Below are 18,007 nucleotides of genomic sequence, written 5' to 3' on the forward strand. Positions count from 1 at the left end.
TTGCTTGGTGGTTCATTTAGCCCATGCCAATAGGATTAGTCATGATGATGACTAATTAGATGAGACCTAATCCAAATCTCTCCATAAATATTAAGCCCTAGATCTTCCACCATTGTAGGAGTGCGAGCATCCTACTGATGTTGATTGTTCTCGATTGGTTATAGTGGTTTAGTTACACTAGAAAGACATAACCATCCTATTAGCATAAGATGTTGCTAGGTAATGATGGGGTTGGATGCAATAACCGAATATGGTGAGAGACCTAATGATGGCTTTACCTATGCTTGAATGATGGATCAGACTTAACTAAAGAGTGGATCAATAATTGGGTACGGTGACGTGCCACGCATATCGGTGGGATGCAATATCTACCAGGAACCTTAGTCGCATAGGGATTTTCGCTTCTTCATGGAAGAATATGAGAGCTCCAAGAAAATAGTGGGAGCCTATTTGTTTCTTAAAGTTTCTAAAATAAATTTTAAACATGAGTATAAATGTCTAATTAGAATCTTTACTCTTCGTAGTTTAATTATGTCAGTTTCAAACCCTTTAGCCCATATCCTAGAGTCCAACCAATTGACCGAAATCAATTTCAAGGATTGGCTCATAAATCTCAAGATTGTCTTGATATCTGAAAAGTTAGGATATATTCTCGACTAGAACCCTCCCCCTCCTTCGCCAAATCAATCTACTGTAGAATAGAGAGCTGCACTAGATAAGTGGACGGATGATGATAATCCGATACAGTGCTATGTACTGATTTCTATATCAAACGAGTTGCAAAGCAAGTATGAGCATATACCAACTATCAGGGCTATGATCACTCATCTATAAGAGTTGTATGGTGAGTAGAGCCGAACAATGCATTTTGAAGTTTCGAAGAGACTCTTCAACTCAAAGATGCATGAAAGACAGTCGGTCTATGAGCATTGTCTGACAATGATTAAGAATCTGGAGGAGCTCTTGAAGCTCGGCCTTACTATGCAGAAGAAATTATAAGTAGATTTGATCTTACAATCTTTGACTAGTTCATATGGATAATTTATTATAAATTACCATATAAACAAGTTGGACTGCACTTTATCTGAACTTGTTAACATGTTGGTTACTATGGAGGAAACCTTGAAGAGTTCAAGGGGCTTTGTTCTTGCTGTGGAGCAGGCATATTTTTCCAAAAGAAAGCCTTCAGGGAAGAAGAGGACAAGCCTGCGAAGAAGCAGAAGAAAGAGAAAAAATCAAAGAAAAGCACTCCGAAGAAGACTGTAGACAAATAAAAGTATTTCCACAGTCAGAAGGATGACCATTGGAATGGAAATTATTCACTATACTTGGAGAGCCTAAAGACCAAGAAGGGAGACAAACCTTTGAAAGGTATGTCTACAATGCTCATTGTTGAATCTAACCTTATGATTACCTCTACTTCTAGTTGGGTATTAGACTCTGATTTGAGTACTCATATATGTACTTCAATATAGAGTCTAGTGAAAAATAGAAGGTTGAGGGATGGTGAGATGATCCTACGGGTCGGCAATGGAGCAAGAGTTGCTGGAGAAGCTATCGACACCTATCCTCTTCGATTATCGTCTGATTTTATATTTGTTTTAAAAGATTGGTACTTCATACTTTTAGCTAGCCAGAATTTGATTTCTATTTCTGTATTAGCACAAGATATTTTTATTTTAAATTTTAGTAAAGACTTTTGTTTGATTTATTTGAGAAATAAATTAGTTGCACATTATTTTTTGATTGACAGTCTTTATCACTTGCATGTTGATATGAATGTAAATATGAATGTAAACGAGTAGATAGTCAGTAGTGCCATAGGTCATAAATGACCTAGAGATAATTTTAACCAAAAGTATATATAGTACCTTAGGCTTGATCATATTGAAGAAGACAGGATAAACAAATTGAAAAAATATGGTCTCTTAGGCTCAATTAATTTTGAGTCATGTCCAGTATGTGAATCTTGCCTTCAAAAAAATATGGTTAAGTTATTCTTTATGGAATTTGAAAAAAAGACCATGAGATACTTGTCCTGATATACACTGACGTGTGTGGTCCATTTGATGTGTAGGTTAGAGGAGATTACAGTTACTTCATCATTTTTACCGATAATTTTTTATGGTATGGATATGTGTTTCTTATGAGATACAAGTTTGAGATCTTTGAAAGGTTCAAAAAATTTAAAAATAAAGTAGAGAAATAAATCAAAAAATCTTTTAAGGTTCTTTGATCAGATCGAGGAGGTGAATATCTTAGTAAAAGATTTTTGAATTATCTCAAGGATAACGGTATAGTCTTTCAATAGACTTCTTCTAGTACACCTCAGCTCAATGGGGTGTCGGAGAGGAGGAATAAGATCTTATTGGACATGGTCCAATTCATGATGAGTTTCATTGACTTGTCCTTAAATCTTTAGAGACATGCCCTACTAACCTTTGTTTACCTATTGAATAGGTACCTTTTAAATCCATTCCTACTAAATCGTATGAGATATGGCATGGTAAGAAATCGAGTCTTGATTACCTTAAGATTTGATGATATCCAACATATGTCAAAAGTCAAATGACAGACAAGTTAGAGGCTAGATTCATGAAAGCTTATTTTATAGGATATCTTAGGGAGTCGTTAGGATACTACTACTTTTCAGAAGATCACATTGTGATTGCGAGTTAACATGCCATATTTTTGAAAAAATAGTTTATCTAAGAGGGTGGTAATGGAAGGTTGATTGAGCTTGAAGAGAAAGTCTCTGAAAAGCAACGAGCTAAGAAACTGGATGAACCTATTAATAATGAGTAGTTCCACCTCCATCTCATAGATCAAGTAGGATCTCCCATCCTCTTGAAAGAAACTTGGGTATGCTTGCTAAGGATGTAGAAAAAATATTTCTCATGGGAGATAAGGGACATGGAGATGATCCTAAAATGTATGATGAGGCAATGTTAGATATCAATTCTGAGAAATGGTTGAGTGCTATGAAATTAGAGATTGACTCCATGCATTAGAACCAAGTATAGACCTTAGTGGATCCGCTAGAGGGTATAGTATCCATTGGGTATAAATAGATCTACAAGAAAAAAATTGGTACAGATGATAAGGTAGAGATCTATAAAGCTAGGCTCGTGGTAAAAGATTATAATTAGCATGAAGATATTGACTATCAGGATACTTTTTCATCTTTGACTATGTTTAAATCCATCAGCACGATGCTTGCCATTGTAGCTTTCTGTTATTATGAGATATGGCAGATGGACATGAAAACTATATTTCTAAAAGAATATCTTGAAGAAGATATCTATATGGAGTAGTCTTTGGATTTCACTTCCAGTAATGGAGATCACAAAGTCTGCAAGCTGCAAAGATCTATTTATAGATTAAAGCAAGCTTCTTAGAGCTGAAACACTCATTTTAATGATGCGATCAAATCATTTGATTTCATAAGAAATGAGGAGAAATCTTGTGTATATAGAAAGATCAATGGAAGTGCTGTTACATTCTTTGTACTATACGTGGATGATATCATCATCCTCCATATTGGGAATGATATTCTTATACTGATTTTGATCAAAAGATGGTTGTATAAGAAATTCTTCATTAAAGACCTAGAGGAAGCATCTTATATCTTGAAAATAAAGGTTTATAGAGATAGATCTACAAGGATGTTTGGTCTTAGAGAATGTATATAGAGAAAGTGCTGAAGAGGTTCAGCATGAAAAACTCTAAAAGAAGATTTCTACCTCTTAGGTATGGCATAACTCTCTTCAAGAAGATGTATCCAAGTACATCTGAGGAAGTAGAGCATATGAGCAGGATCTCTTATGCTTCAGCTATAGGGAGCCTCATGTATGTCATGCTTTGTACCTAACCTGATATTGTCCTTGCAATGAGTGTCACGAGCAGGTACCAGTCAAATCCAAGAGAGGAATACTGGATAGCTATAAAAATATTCTTAGGTACTTGAGAAGACTAAGGATTTGCTCGTGGTCTATGGAGGAGGATTGGAGTTGTGGATTGAAAGATACACTGATTTAGACTTTATGTCTAATCCTGATGATAGAAAGTCTATGTCAAGAAGTGTGTTCATATGCAATGGAGGAGCCACATGTTGGAAGAGTTTCAAGCAACCTACCACTGCAGACTCAACGATGGAAGTTGAATATGTTGCTACCTTAGATGCTGCAAAAGAAGCCTTCTGATATAAGAAGTTCATCGTAAAACTTAGAATAATGAGATCAGATGCCATTCCACTCAACTGCAACAACAATGATGCCATAGCACTAGCTAAGGAGCTAAGGTTTCATCAGAAGTCCAAATACATTGAGCAATGGTTCCATATTATACGAGACTATTTTGAGAAAAAATACATCGAGATACGAAGAGTAGACTCCATGAACAACGTGACAGACTGACTAACGAAATAGTTGAGCCAATCGAAGACTAAAGTTCACCTTAAGAAGATGGGACTAAAGTTAGCGGCTAATTGGCTTTAGATCAAGTGAAAGATTATTATATGTATACTCTAAAAATCAATATGATAGATTAATTGTAATAAATTTTAAGACATATATTTGTATATAAATTATTGATTTATCAATAAAGTGGATAATTTTATCCATTCTTATGTTATGTGTCTGAGAATCATCTAAGAAATTAATATTTAAAGATACATATTCTAAAGAGTTTAGATTTGAGACATGTATAATTAATTTTTAAAATTATTTTCGATCAAGAATCATCATAGAAATGATGATTGATCCGGATAGATCGATACACGGATCACTTTCTTCAAGATAGAAGGATCTCAAGTCTACGGGGTAGAGACACCGGGCAAGAGTGTAGATGGTTGTTAGAGAATATCGACACTGAGCATGACCATACGAGAGATCACATAGATGTCTACTCACTTATCAGTGATCGACTAGATGCTATAGTGGTGTGAGTGGTTCTTCGACCTATGGTGCCTCGACTATTCATAGTGAGGTTGCTATAGTTCGACTGCACATAAACATGATCTCCTAGCCATTTGGATACTTGTCATGTATGTTAGCTGCAGTAGGTTCACTATAGGAGTAGGGTGCATACTTAGAAGAGATCTATTAATTTTAGTAGATAAAGAGAAGTCCTATGAAATTTGAGAAACTAAGTTCATAAGTCTATGACTATAGTAAGGTAATGGATGGAAAGGAGTTTCCATGAGTATCACACTTGGACTTGAGTTAATTAAAATTTTCATATGATAGATGAAGGGATTTGACTAGTTTTCATAATCTCTATCTTATCGAAACTCACGATAGAAGAACTAAATCACACGATAACTACACCTAGAGGTTCTATTTTCTATTCTACTGGATTGTCACCACATGCCGGTAGGCATTACTAGTGAATTATGAAAACTCACTAGGATCATTCTAGATCAATGATTCTTGATGGGTCTGAGTTAGAAGTGTTCTAATCCATCAAAAAAAAATTCGATGATACTATGATGGAGATCATGGTATATCTCACTAATAGACAGAATAAGAACCTATGCGGTCTCATAGAAAAGAGATTTTTTGACTGATCAGATAGTTAAATTATGATTATGAATCATAATAGAGTTTAATTATCAATTTGATTAATGATTAATTCAATGCAATAGTTACAATGTTCAATTCACTAGAGATTAGTAAATTTTTGAAAGATTTAATTTGCAATAGGATTGCAATAGGCCTCTATCTGATTGAGCAATGGGATTAAAATTAAATATAATTGAATAAGATTCAATTTGATTTAATTTTTATTTGATTAGATCAAGCTCTATTGATTATGAGATAACCTTATATCTAAGAAATCAATCCCTAGTTTGATAGAGATTTGATTCTATTGATTCCCTAATTGGATTAGGTGTCTAATTGGATTAAATTGGACTTGGACCTAATTAGTTAATTGGTTATAACCAATTTCCAAGTTAGTTAGAATTTGGGCCAAGAATTAGTTAGGACTAAAATCCATTTAAATTAGATTTAAGACAGCCCATAAAGAGGAATCCTAGTTGGACTGGGATTCTCTTTCTTGTGCCATAACAAACTCCACACATAAGGGAATGCATCCCTTGTTTTTGTGTGACAAAAATCCATGCTAAAATCTCCCTTACTCATCTCTCTCTCTTCCCCTGTCAATCTGATTTAAGTTTGAAAAAATCAAATATGGATTTGGATCCAAATAGGACTCCTAGTTTGGTTAGATTAGGGTCTTTCAATCCCAGTTTAAACCAACCAATTGGAAGCCTACTTAAGGAGGGGTTATGGGATGTTTGTAAAAGAAAAAATTTTGTGATTAGATCTCACATTAAAAGAGGCTTGGGCATGGGGCTTTAGGCACTGAAAATATTATGGGTGTTGGATTATAAAAGAGAGAAGGGAAAGGGTTCCACTTCTTGTCCTTTTCTTCTTCCTCCTTTTTTCTTTCATCTTTAGATTGTCTGGGAGATTGATGGAGACCCTGTTCAACCATCAAGAAATTATTCTCTAAAAGAAAGCTAGCACCCCAGAGAGAACAAAGAGCCTTCAATTAGATTAGGCCTTGTATGAATGCCCATTGAGGCTGGGCACGTGCGCGGCTACAACAGAATTTGAAGGCATCCATAGATCCTATTTCGAGGAGTTTTGCAATCTAAGTGTATGATTTAATCATAAATTAATTTTTATTCTCTGAAATCAGATGCTTAATATCTTATTTATCATCATATGAAGTAGATCCATAGGTATTTGATTAAGATCTATGCATGCGTAGGATTAAATCTGATTTAATCTTGTCTTTCGCTGCTTGTATTCAAAATTATTTTGAAATCTGCATGCAAAATACCTAAAATCCAACAGTAGTATCGAAGCCACAGGTTCATATGCATGAAAATAAGATATGATCTGATTTCTAATCAGATCTAAAATTAATTAGATTAATGATCTACATCAATATGGTCTAAGATTGTCCTGGCATAAGGTTTATTCCTTATGTTGTGACGGTTGTCATATATCGATGTAGGATCCTTTTGAAAAATATTTTTCAATGAATAGTTCTAATTTTATTGATTTGAAAAAAATATTTTAGATCAATTTTTATTCATGTATGAGATATATGAGTAGTTATGTATATATGAAATTATTTCATAGATTTGAAAATCGAAAACTAGTTTCGATACCATAACATATTTAGATCTGATTTTTGATATTTAGATTTGAAATCTGAAAGATATTTTGAGATTATAACATGTTAAATCACTCAAATAATTTAGATCTAAAATTTAGAATTAATATGTGAATTTTAAATTAATTGGATTAACAATTGGACATGGCTAAATAAAATTAGGTCAAGTAATTTGATTACACCTAGGATAATTGATTTGAACTTAATGAGACCCAATCGATTTGAGCGATTGATCGAATTTATTTAAGAGTTGATTAGAATTAGATCAAGAGTGCTCATGATCAAACCAAAAGTGATAGTTGGTTGGATCGATTGAAATCTATTTGTTTAATCGCTTGATCCAAGAGCATAAATCGGCTCAGTGGCTCGAGCCTCCATCACTTAAGCTAACTTATTTGAAACCAATTGATTAATTGGTGTTTAAGATAAGTTCTAGATGGTGGTTTCTTATATAGGACCCTTGGATTATCATGGGGGAGCCTCCCACTCATCTTTACTTACTTGGCCAATTTAGTAGATTATGTCAAGAATCAGGTTGCTTGATGGTTTGGTTTAGCCCATACCAATAGGACTAGTCATGGTGATTACTAATTAGATAAGATCTAATCCAAACCTCTGCATAAATATTAAGCCTTTGATCTTTTACCGTTGTAAGAGTGCGGGCATCCTATTGGTGTTGATTGTTCTCGACTGGTTACAGTAGTTTAGTTACACTGAGAAGATGTAACCTTCCTATTAGCATGAGATGTTGTTAGATAATGATGGGGTTGGACTCAATAATCAAGCATGGTGAGGGACCTAATGACAGCTTTACCTATGCTTGAATGGTGGGTCGGACTTAACTAAGAAGTGGACCAATAATCAAGCACGATGAGGTTCATGACTTAGAGATCAAACACTGCAATATACTTGAGAAGTATTAGATAATAGTTATCCACTCATCGATATAGCGTGGCCTAATAATCGAGCATGATGAGATGCTACGTATATCGGTGGGCCTGTAGTATCTACTAGGAATCCTAGTCATGAAGAGGTTTTCGCATCTCCACGGAGGAGTATGAGTGGTCCAAGAAAATAGTGGGAGCCTATTTATTTTTTAAAATTTTTAGAATAAATTTTAAATATGAGTACAAATATCTAATTAGAATCTTTACTCTTCATAATTTAATCATGTCAGCTTCAAATCCTTTAGCTCGTATCCTAAAGTCCAACCGATTGATTGAAATCAATTTCAAGGACTGACTCAGAAATCTTAAGATTATCTTGATATCCAAAAAGTTAGGGTGTGTTCTCGACCAGAACCCTCCCCCTCCTTTGCCAAACCATCTTACTATAGAACAGAGAGTTGCACTAGATAAGTGGATGGATAATGACAATCGGATAAAGTGCTATATGCTGGCTTCTATGTAAAATAAGTTACAAAGCCAGCATGAGCATATGCCAACTGTCAGGGCTATGATCACTCACCTATAAGAGTTGTTTGGTGAGTAGAGTTGAATAACATATTTTGAAGTTTCGAAGAGACTCTTCAACTCAAAGATGTGTAAGAGGCAGTCGGTCTATGAGCATTATCTGATAGTGATCAAGGATCTGGAAGAGCTTGAGAAGCTCGGTCTTACTATGTAGAAGGAATTGTAAGTAGATTTGATCCTATAATCTTTGACTAGTTTATACAGATAATTTATTATAAACTATTATGTGAACAAGTTAGACTGCACTTTTCTTGAACTTGTCAATATGTTGGTTACTACGGAGGAAACATTGAAGAGTTCAAGGGGCTCCGTTCTTGTTGTGGAGCGGCACATTCTTTCAAAAGAAAGTCTTCAGGAAAGAAGAGAAACAGCCTGTGAAGAAGCAGAAGAAAGAGAAAAGCCAGAGAAGGACCCTTCAAAAAAGGCTGCAAATAAAAGAAAGTGTTTCACTGTCAGAAGGATGGCCATTGGAAGAGGAATTATCTACTGCACCTGGAGAGTCTAAAGACCAAGAAAGGATACAAACCTTCGGAAGGTATGTTTATAATGCTTGTTGTTGAATCTAACCTTATGATTATGTTTACTTCTAGTTGGGTATTAGACTCTGATTCGAGTATTCATATATGTACTTCAATGTAGGATTTAGTAAAAAGTAGAGGGTTGAGGGATGGTGAGATAATCCTATGGATCAACAATGGAGCAAGAGTTACTGCAGAAGCCGTTGACACCTATCCTTTTTGATTATCGTCTGATTTTAGATTAGTTTTAAAAGATTATCACTATGTGCCTATAGCTAGTCAAAATTTGATTTTCATTTCTGTACTAGTATAGAATGATTTTATTTTTAATTTTAATAAATACTTTTATTTAATTTATTTGAAAAATAAATTGGTTGCATGTTGTCTTTTGATTGATAGTCTTTATCACTTGTATGTTGATGTAAATGTGAATATAAACGAGCAAATATTTAGTAGTACCGTAAGCCATAAATGTCCTAGAGATAATGTTAACCATAAGTATATGTTGCACCTTAGCCTTGGTCATGTTGGAGAAGACAAGATAAACAAATTAGAAAGAGATGGTCTTTTAGGCTCAATTAATTCTGAGTCATATCCAATATGTGAATCTTGCCTTCAAGAAAAGATGGATAAGTTATCCTTTGTGGGATATGAGAAAAGGATCATTGAGATACTTATCCTAGTATACATTGACATGTGTGGCCCATTTGATGGGTAGGCCAGGAAAGGTTACAGCTACTTTATCACCTTTATCGATGATTTTTTATGGTATGAGTATATGTTTCTTATAAGACACAAAATTTGAGGTATTTGAAAAGTTTAAGAAATTCAAAAATGAAGTAGAGAAACAAATAGAAAAACTTCTTAAAGTTCTTCAATTAGATCAAGGAGGTGAATACCTTAATGAAAAATTTTTGGAATTATCTCAAGGACAACAATATAGTCTCACAATAGACTCCTCTTGGTATGCCTCAGCACAATAGGATGTCAGAGAGGAGGAACAGGATCCTATCAGATATGGTCTAGTCCATGATGAGTTTCATTATCTTCCCTTAAATCTTTGGGGACACACCCTACTAATAGTGTTTTACCTATTGAATAGGATTTTCTCTAAATCCGTTCCTACCATACCATATGAGATATGACATAATAAAAAATTGAGTCTTGATTACCTCAAGATTTGGAGATGTCCAACCTATATCAAAAGACAAGTGGCAGACAAGTTAGAGGCTAGGTCCACAAAAGCTTGTTTTATAGGATATCCGTTAGGATACTACTTCTACTTTCCAGAAGATCGCAATGTGATTGTGAGTTGACATACTATGTTTTTGAAAAAATAGTTTATCCAAGATAGTGGCAATTGAAGATTGATTAAGCTGAAAGAGAAAGTCTTTGAAGAGCAACGAGCTAAGAAACTAGACGAACCTATTAATAATGAGCCAGTAGTTCCACCTCTACCTCATAGATCAAGTAGGATCTCCCATCTTCTTGAAAAATACTTGGGTATGCTTACTGAGGATATAGAGAAAATATTTCTCATAGGAGATAAGAGATATGGAGATGATCCTAAAACTTATGACAAGACAATATCAGACATCAACTCTGAGAAATGGTTGAATGCTATAAAGTCAGAGATTGACTCAATACATTCGAACCAAGTATGGACCTTAGTGGATTCGCCAGAGGGTATAGTATCCATCGGGTGTAAATGGATCTACAAGAGAAAAATAGGTGCAATGGTAAGGTAAAGACCTATAAAGCTAGGCTCATAGAGAAATGTTACAATCAGTATAGAAGCATTGATTATCAGGATATCTTTTTATCTGTGATCATTCTTACATCCATCCACACACTGCTTGCCATTGCAACTTTTTATGATTATAAGATATTATAGATAGACATAAAAGCTGCATTCCTAAATGGACATCTTCAGGAAGATATCTATATAGAGTAGCCTTTGGGTTTCACTTTTAGTAATGGAGATCATAAAGTCTGCAAGCTGTAAAGATTTATTTATGGATTAAAGCAAGCTTCTCAAAGTTGAAAGACTCATTTCAATGATGTGGTCAAATCATTTGATTTCATAAAAAATGAGGAGGAACCTTATGTATATAAAAAGGTCAACGAGAGTACTATCACATTTCTCATACTGTACGTGGATGACATCCTTCTTATTGGGACTGACATTCATATGCTGACCTCGATTAAAAGATGGTTGTCTAAGAAATTCTTCATGAAAGACCTAGAGGAAGCATCTTATAATTTGGAAATAAAAATCTATAGAGATAGATCTAGAAGGATGTCTAGTCTGCTGTAGAAAATATACATAGAGGAAGTGCTGAAGAGGTTCAGCATGAAAAATTCTAAAAGAGAACTTCTATCTCTTATGTATGGCATAACTCTCTCCAAGAAGATGTGTTCAAGCACACATGAGGAAGTAGAGTGCATGAACAGAATCCTTTATGCTTCGACCATATAGAGCCTCATATATACCATGCTTTATACTCAACCTGATATTGCCTTTACTGTGAGTGTCATGAGCAGGTATCAATCGAATCTAGGAGAAGAACACTGAATAGCTATGAAGAACATCCTTAAGTACTTGAAAAGAACTAAGGATTTGTTCTTGATCTATAGAGGAGGATCGGAGTTGTGGGTTAAAGGTTACACTGATTCAGATTTTATATCTGATACTGATAATAGAAAGTCTATATCAGAAAGTATGTTCATATGCAATGGAGGGGCCATAAGTTGGAAGAGTTCTAAGCAACCTATCATTGCGGACTCAATGATGGAAGCTGAATATATCGATGCCTTAGATACTACAAAAGAAGCTTTCTGGTACAAGAAGTTCATTACAGAACTTGGAGTAACGATATCAGATGCCATCCCGCGCTACTACAATAACAATGGTACCATAGCACTAGCTAAGGAGCTAAGGTCTCATCAGAAGTCTAAAGATATCGAGTGGTGGTTCCATATTATATATGATTACCTCGAGAAAAAATATATCAAGGTATGAAGAGTAGACTCCGCGGACAATATGGCAGATCCATTGATGAAGCAGTTGAGCCAGTTGAAGACTAAAGTCTATCTTGAGAAGATGGGACTAAAGTTAGTGGCCAATTTGCTTTAGGTCAAGTTGGAGATTTTTAGATGTATAACTTAAAAGCCAATATGGCAGACATATTGTAATAAACTTTGGGACATATATTTTAACTTAAATTATTGACTTATCAATAAAGTGGGCAACTTTATCCATTCTTGTGTTATGTGTTTGAGAATCATCGAAAGAATTAATAATTTAAAGATACATATTCTAAAGAGTTTAGATTTGAGATATGTGTAATTAATTCTTAAATTACTTCTGATCGATGGATCATTATAGAGATGGTGATTGATCTGGATAGATTGATGCATGGATCATTTTTTTTAGGATAGATGGATCTTAAGTCTATGGTGTGGAGACACTAGACGACAGTACGGGTGGTTGTTAGAGAAAATCGATACTGACATGACCATATGAGAGATCACATAGATATCTACTCAATCGTCAGTGATCATCTCGATGCTATAGTGGTGTGAGTGGTTTTTTGATCTGTGATGCCTTGGTTGCTCACAATGAGGTTGCTATAGTTTGACTGCACATAAATATGATCTCCTAGTAATTTAGATCCTTATCGTGTATGTTGGTTGTAGTAGATTTACTGTAGGAGTAGGATGCGCACTTAGAAGAAATCTATCAACCTTAGTAGATAAGGAGTAGTCCTATAGAATTTGAGAAACTAAGTCCATAAGTCTATGGCCATAGTAAGGTGATGGATGGGGTTTTCATGAGTATCGTGTAGGAACCATTTCTAGGGTTTCAGGGTTAGATCTTGAAATTTTTTCAAGATCAGACAACGGAAGACTAAAATAAATCAAAATTTATCTTATAAAATTAGAGAATCTCTAGATCTAAGTGAAAGAAAAGTACCCTATAAGCCAATCGCAAGTATGTTGCGATGGAACTTTCTTTATAATTTTTCAACTCATGAAATGATATTTGTTATTATTTGAGGCATTGATTCATCATATTAGTTGCATCTTATTATGTCTAAGATTATGATGAACCCCAAAAATTAGGATAATAATTTTAGGAGATATGAATTGATCATGCTAGTGAGATCTAAAATCTTAAAATTTAATATTAAATATTTCTGATCGTAGGAGCATTGAGTCAGGGATCAATATTTCGGATAGACTGGTACATCCTATGCATGCTCAATGGAGAGAGTGACAGATCTCACTAGCCACTTGTATGAGACACTAATACAAGGACGTGAGTGCTCATTTGAGAAATGAGTCCAGTGAATTGACTTGATGAAAGAAAATATTTTATGAAAGTCTTATTTACATGTCAAAGATGGTTCTCTAAGTGAAAGTTGTGCAAGTGATCCTTAGACTTGAGACCACCATGAAATCTTATACACATGAATCCATATTTTGGTTCATACCCAGGCATGGCATTAAGATATATACGAGGTGTTCTGGATATGGTGGAGTGTGTATGGAGGTTGTGAGTAGGTCAACATAGAATCAATCACTCCTAATAAGAGGAGATCACATCCTGTGCATTCTCAATCTTAGATGACTCGAGAAAAGTCTTTTGGCCAAAAGCAGGAAGGAGATTAGAAAGAGTTTCTAAGCATCTTCATTAGAGTCATCATTGGTTAATTGAGAATCAATATGAATATGTATTTGAGTTTGACATGATTCCATATTTATGAATATATTCAGGGTGCAAGGATGATCGAAGGATTGAATTGCACGGTAATTTACCACTGAAGGATAGATTTGGTATTTCCATCAAATTTTATATCTTTTGGATAATCATGAAATATTGCTAGACGTCAATCTTGACTTGTAGGTTTTTGACCAAATTAAAGAGTTTAATTCGATTGCCAATTAGAAATGATTCTAATTATTGAGCTCGGATTAGCTCGATTGGACCTAAATCAATTAGATTGAAATCTAATCAAATTTGATCAACTTATATCTGAATCTATTACCAATTAGATGTGAAACCCAATGGGTCATACACATATAAAAATTGGCCAAGGATCCTTTTGAAAAAGGTTGATTGGAATTTTGGATTCAATCAGGGTTTCGGTAAGCATGCTAGCACGTGTGGAAACCCTTGCTCCTTTAGAGATCAATTTGATCCCATCCCTTGCTAATTAGCTAGTCCAATTTGATAGACATTTGGGTCAGGTCATGATACCTGGAAGCAGCTTAAATTAGGGCACCACATCCTATATTAACACCAAATATGAAGAGTCCAAGTTGTGGTGGACTCTTAGTGTAAAATAGGTTCTGCCTACAAGTGTTGGCATGGATAGAAGAAAAAATTTATTTTTTGGTGGGATTAAATTATGTGTGATAGCTCACATCACCCTCCATCCTCTGGTGCACATCTCAAAGTATGAGATATATTTTTTTTGGAATTTATGGGGTAAAGAAAAAATTAGAAAAAGAAGGATGTCTCACGCATGCGCAGAAGCATCACGTCTCTCCATGATTTGGAGAGTCTTTATCCCAATCAAATACTTTCAGATTGAAATGATTTTTAGTGATGATATTCTTCACTTGATAATATATTTTTAATAATTTTTTTGGAATTTTTATAGACATATCTGGATGCCAAATGGATGCCATAAGTCAGTCCTAATGCCTGCATGCGTGGTGATCAGCACTTGCATGAAGAGGTGCAAGGATTTCATCCTTTTATGATAATTTTATTACTATTTTTAATTTTTTAAAATCTAGATTGAATCTCCAATCCATGTAAATTTTTGAGGATTTTTTTGATTTAAGAAAGAATGTGAAAACATCCCTTCTTTGGTTACACACACGCAGACCAAGGTGCTGATCGACGTATCATGGATGAGAGTCCTTCTGCTTGAAGGAACTCTTATCTCTGATAATCAGATCAGATATGCCTTTTGGATAAGGCATGTCCCTCTCTTTTGACATCTCTCTAGTGTCTATAAATAGGCTTGGGCACTGGGTATCCGATGAATCTAAGGGGGTTTTCAATTTCTCTCTTATTGCTCTCCTTTCTTTCTTACAACCTATCTTAGTTTTAGGACAAGGCTTTAGGATTTAAGACAAAGCCTTATCTGGTCCTAACAAGGATTGTAAGGGTCCTAAGAAGGAGAATCAAAAGTTCAAAGGAGATTCTAAGTGGATGAGGTCAGGTTCTTGAAGAAACTTGACCGGTATGAGGCTAGTTGAGTTCTAGGGGCTAGAACTCTTGAAGCAAAGTGAAGAAGGAGCACTGTTTTTGGTTCAATTTTCGTGTGGATCATCATTAGAGGGCAGATACTTGGACACCTTATAAAAATTGAGATTAGCGCTATAGATTTTTTTCTTATCCTAATTTATATTTATTATGCTTTGATTATTATAGTCAAGAGTTTTTGGGCATTAGGGCTTCCGGTGCATTGGGTGTTTTGAATAAAAATTTTAAACACCTAACCCTTCCGCTGTGCCACCAGAACCCAACAGTGGTATCAGAGCCTATCTTAATTTATGTAATCAAAGATTAAATTATTATCTTGATTGTGATCAAGCATGAGTTTTTGGTTTGGTTCAAGTCGGGTCAAGGGTTGAACCCGATTGAACATCCAAACCCTATCATGTCTTAGAGATATGTTTTAAATATAAAATGTATGATATATGTGTAAAATTTTTTTAGTAGCTTAGTACTCTAATTAGAGTTCATCACTAGGCCATCTAGTCATAAGAGCAAGTAGGGTTCAGAGACCCTCTCTTCCTATTCAATAGGGTATTCTTATGGTGTGTAGGGGTGCCACTGTGATGTTCCAAGAAGAAGAACCGTGAAAAGAGTATTTTATATTCATGCATGTTATTAGAACTTCATGCATATATGATATGCTTGAGATGTTTAGTTATAATCATATTGTATGATTCTGCTTCCATATCTTAGAGATGTGATAAGATACCATAATTAGTTGTTATGATTATTAAGATACAACTATTATAGTGCATTCTTGTGATGGATTGAATTAGAATATGTTTGAGACCATTAAAGCCCTCATAAAAATTATATTAAGTTGTAGTGTTGTGAACCAGAAGCTGATCTATTTTCTTGAATCGATTAATTAATTGGTGTCTAAGGAGTATTTCAAGTACGGTGGTTATTTAATTGGTTCTATTGCTAGTCTGGCCAATTTTATTAGTGTCTAAGAAAAGCAATGGAGAGATCCCCACCAATCTTAACACTTTTTTGGCCAATTAGATTAGTTCGAATCTTGAATGAAGGTAGCTTAGTATTTTAAACACTACTAAGGGCCTTCCTTCATGGTAGGTTAATGTTATATCATAAATTATGGCTAGTTTGTTGTGTTACCATAAAGCTTGTCATAAGGATTGATATAACATAATCTTGATGCATAAAAGATGCTTACGGTAATTTTGGATATACTGCTTTGTTGTGCTAACACAAGGGCAATTATATTCGATTTTGACTGTATTAAAATGAAAGATCTGACTTAACTAAAATATTATAAATTGTTGTGTTAACATAAAGCTAATAATATTTTAGAGGCCAAAATAAAATATTGAAAATTGCATGAGATGTAATTGGAAAGGGTTTCCTACCTATGAACTCATAAGGGTTTGTTGTGTTAACACAAGATCATTATAAAAAATTAGAATCTCAATCCCACTAAGATAAATGTAAAATATATCTCATTTACCATAGGAGAGGGCTATGGTATCTGATAAAATAGTGAGAGACATAACTAGTTTTAAAAGTCCTCATCTAGTTATGCATGTTAAACATGAGTGGTCTGCTTATACTATTATTTTATGTAGATTTAAGTCTACATTATGACTTCTTTATTTTCATCCCATGATATCATAAATAAAACTATGTTGATCGAGACAACTATGTAGATTGGTTGAGGAACTTGCAAATTAGGTAGAATCCTAATCTTACGAGGATTCAATCTATGACTTGTTCAAATTTGATTTCTCAAATCAAATCAAACCAAAACCAAATCAACCCAATTAAAATAAATTTTATCCCAATTAAAAATCTAATTTAATTAGATTAAATTAGATTTAAATCTGATTTAATTTTTTAATCGAATTAGAAATTAGGTTGACCCAAGTCCTAATTGAACTAGGACTAGTTTTTCTTGCACTTGGCTTATCCAATAAACCAATTGGACTTGATCCAATCAAGGTCAAATCAAATGTAATTAAATTATATTTAATTAAACTTAATCTCAGTCCATTGGTTTAATCAAATTAAGTTAATTAGCAATCGAATTGCTAATCGATCCTCCTGTAACACTTGCATTAGGTTAAATGTCAATCGTATTGATCGTTTAACCCTAGAATAATTTTTAATCGTTGATCAACCATTCGATCGGATCGTGAACTCTAATATGTGTGACCTCATAGGTCTGAACCTAAGCCAGTAGCATAGAAATAAATTTCTATACCAATCAAAGTGACCATCTAGCAATGATATTCGATGACCGGATAGGTCGAATGTGTAGAACAACATCCTTAGAACCCATGCGGATATAGTTTTCATATAATTCATCCCCTTGACCAAAATGCTCATAGGATACTTTAGAGTTCAACTGTCAACTCTGATTAGGTTGTCCACATTGTATTTCAAAATATCAAATCCATCTGATGGATTATCCTGGCCAAGATTTTGCTAAATTGAAATACAGCGACTCATTCTTTTTCAACTCTTGGAGTAGTCAATCCCATCTTGATCACACTCTGACTTCATAAGTACTTGAC

Source organism: Elaeis guineensis, chromosome 3, assembly GCF_000442705.2.
Source record: "Elaeis guineensis isolate ETL-2024a chromosome 3, EG11, whole genome shotgun sequence".
Lineage (NCBI taxonomy): Eukaryota > Viridiplantae > Streptophyta > Magnoliopsida > Arecales > Arecaceae > Elaeis > Elaeis guineensis.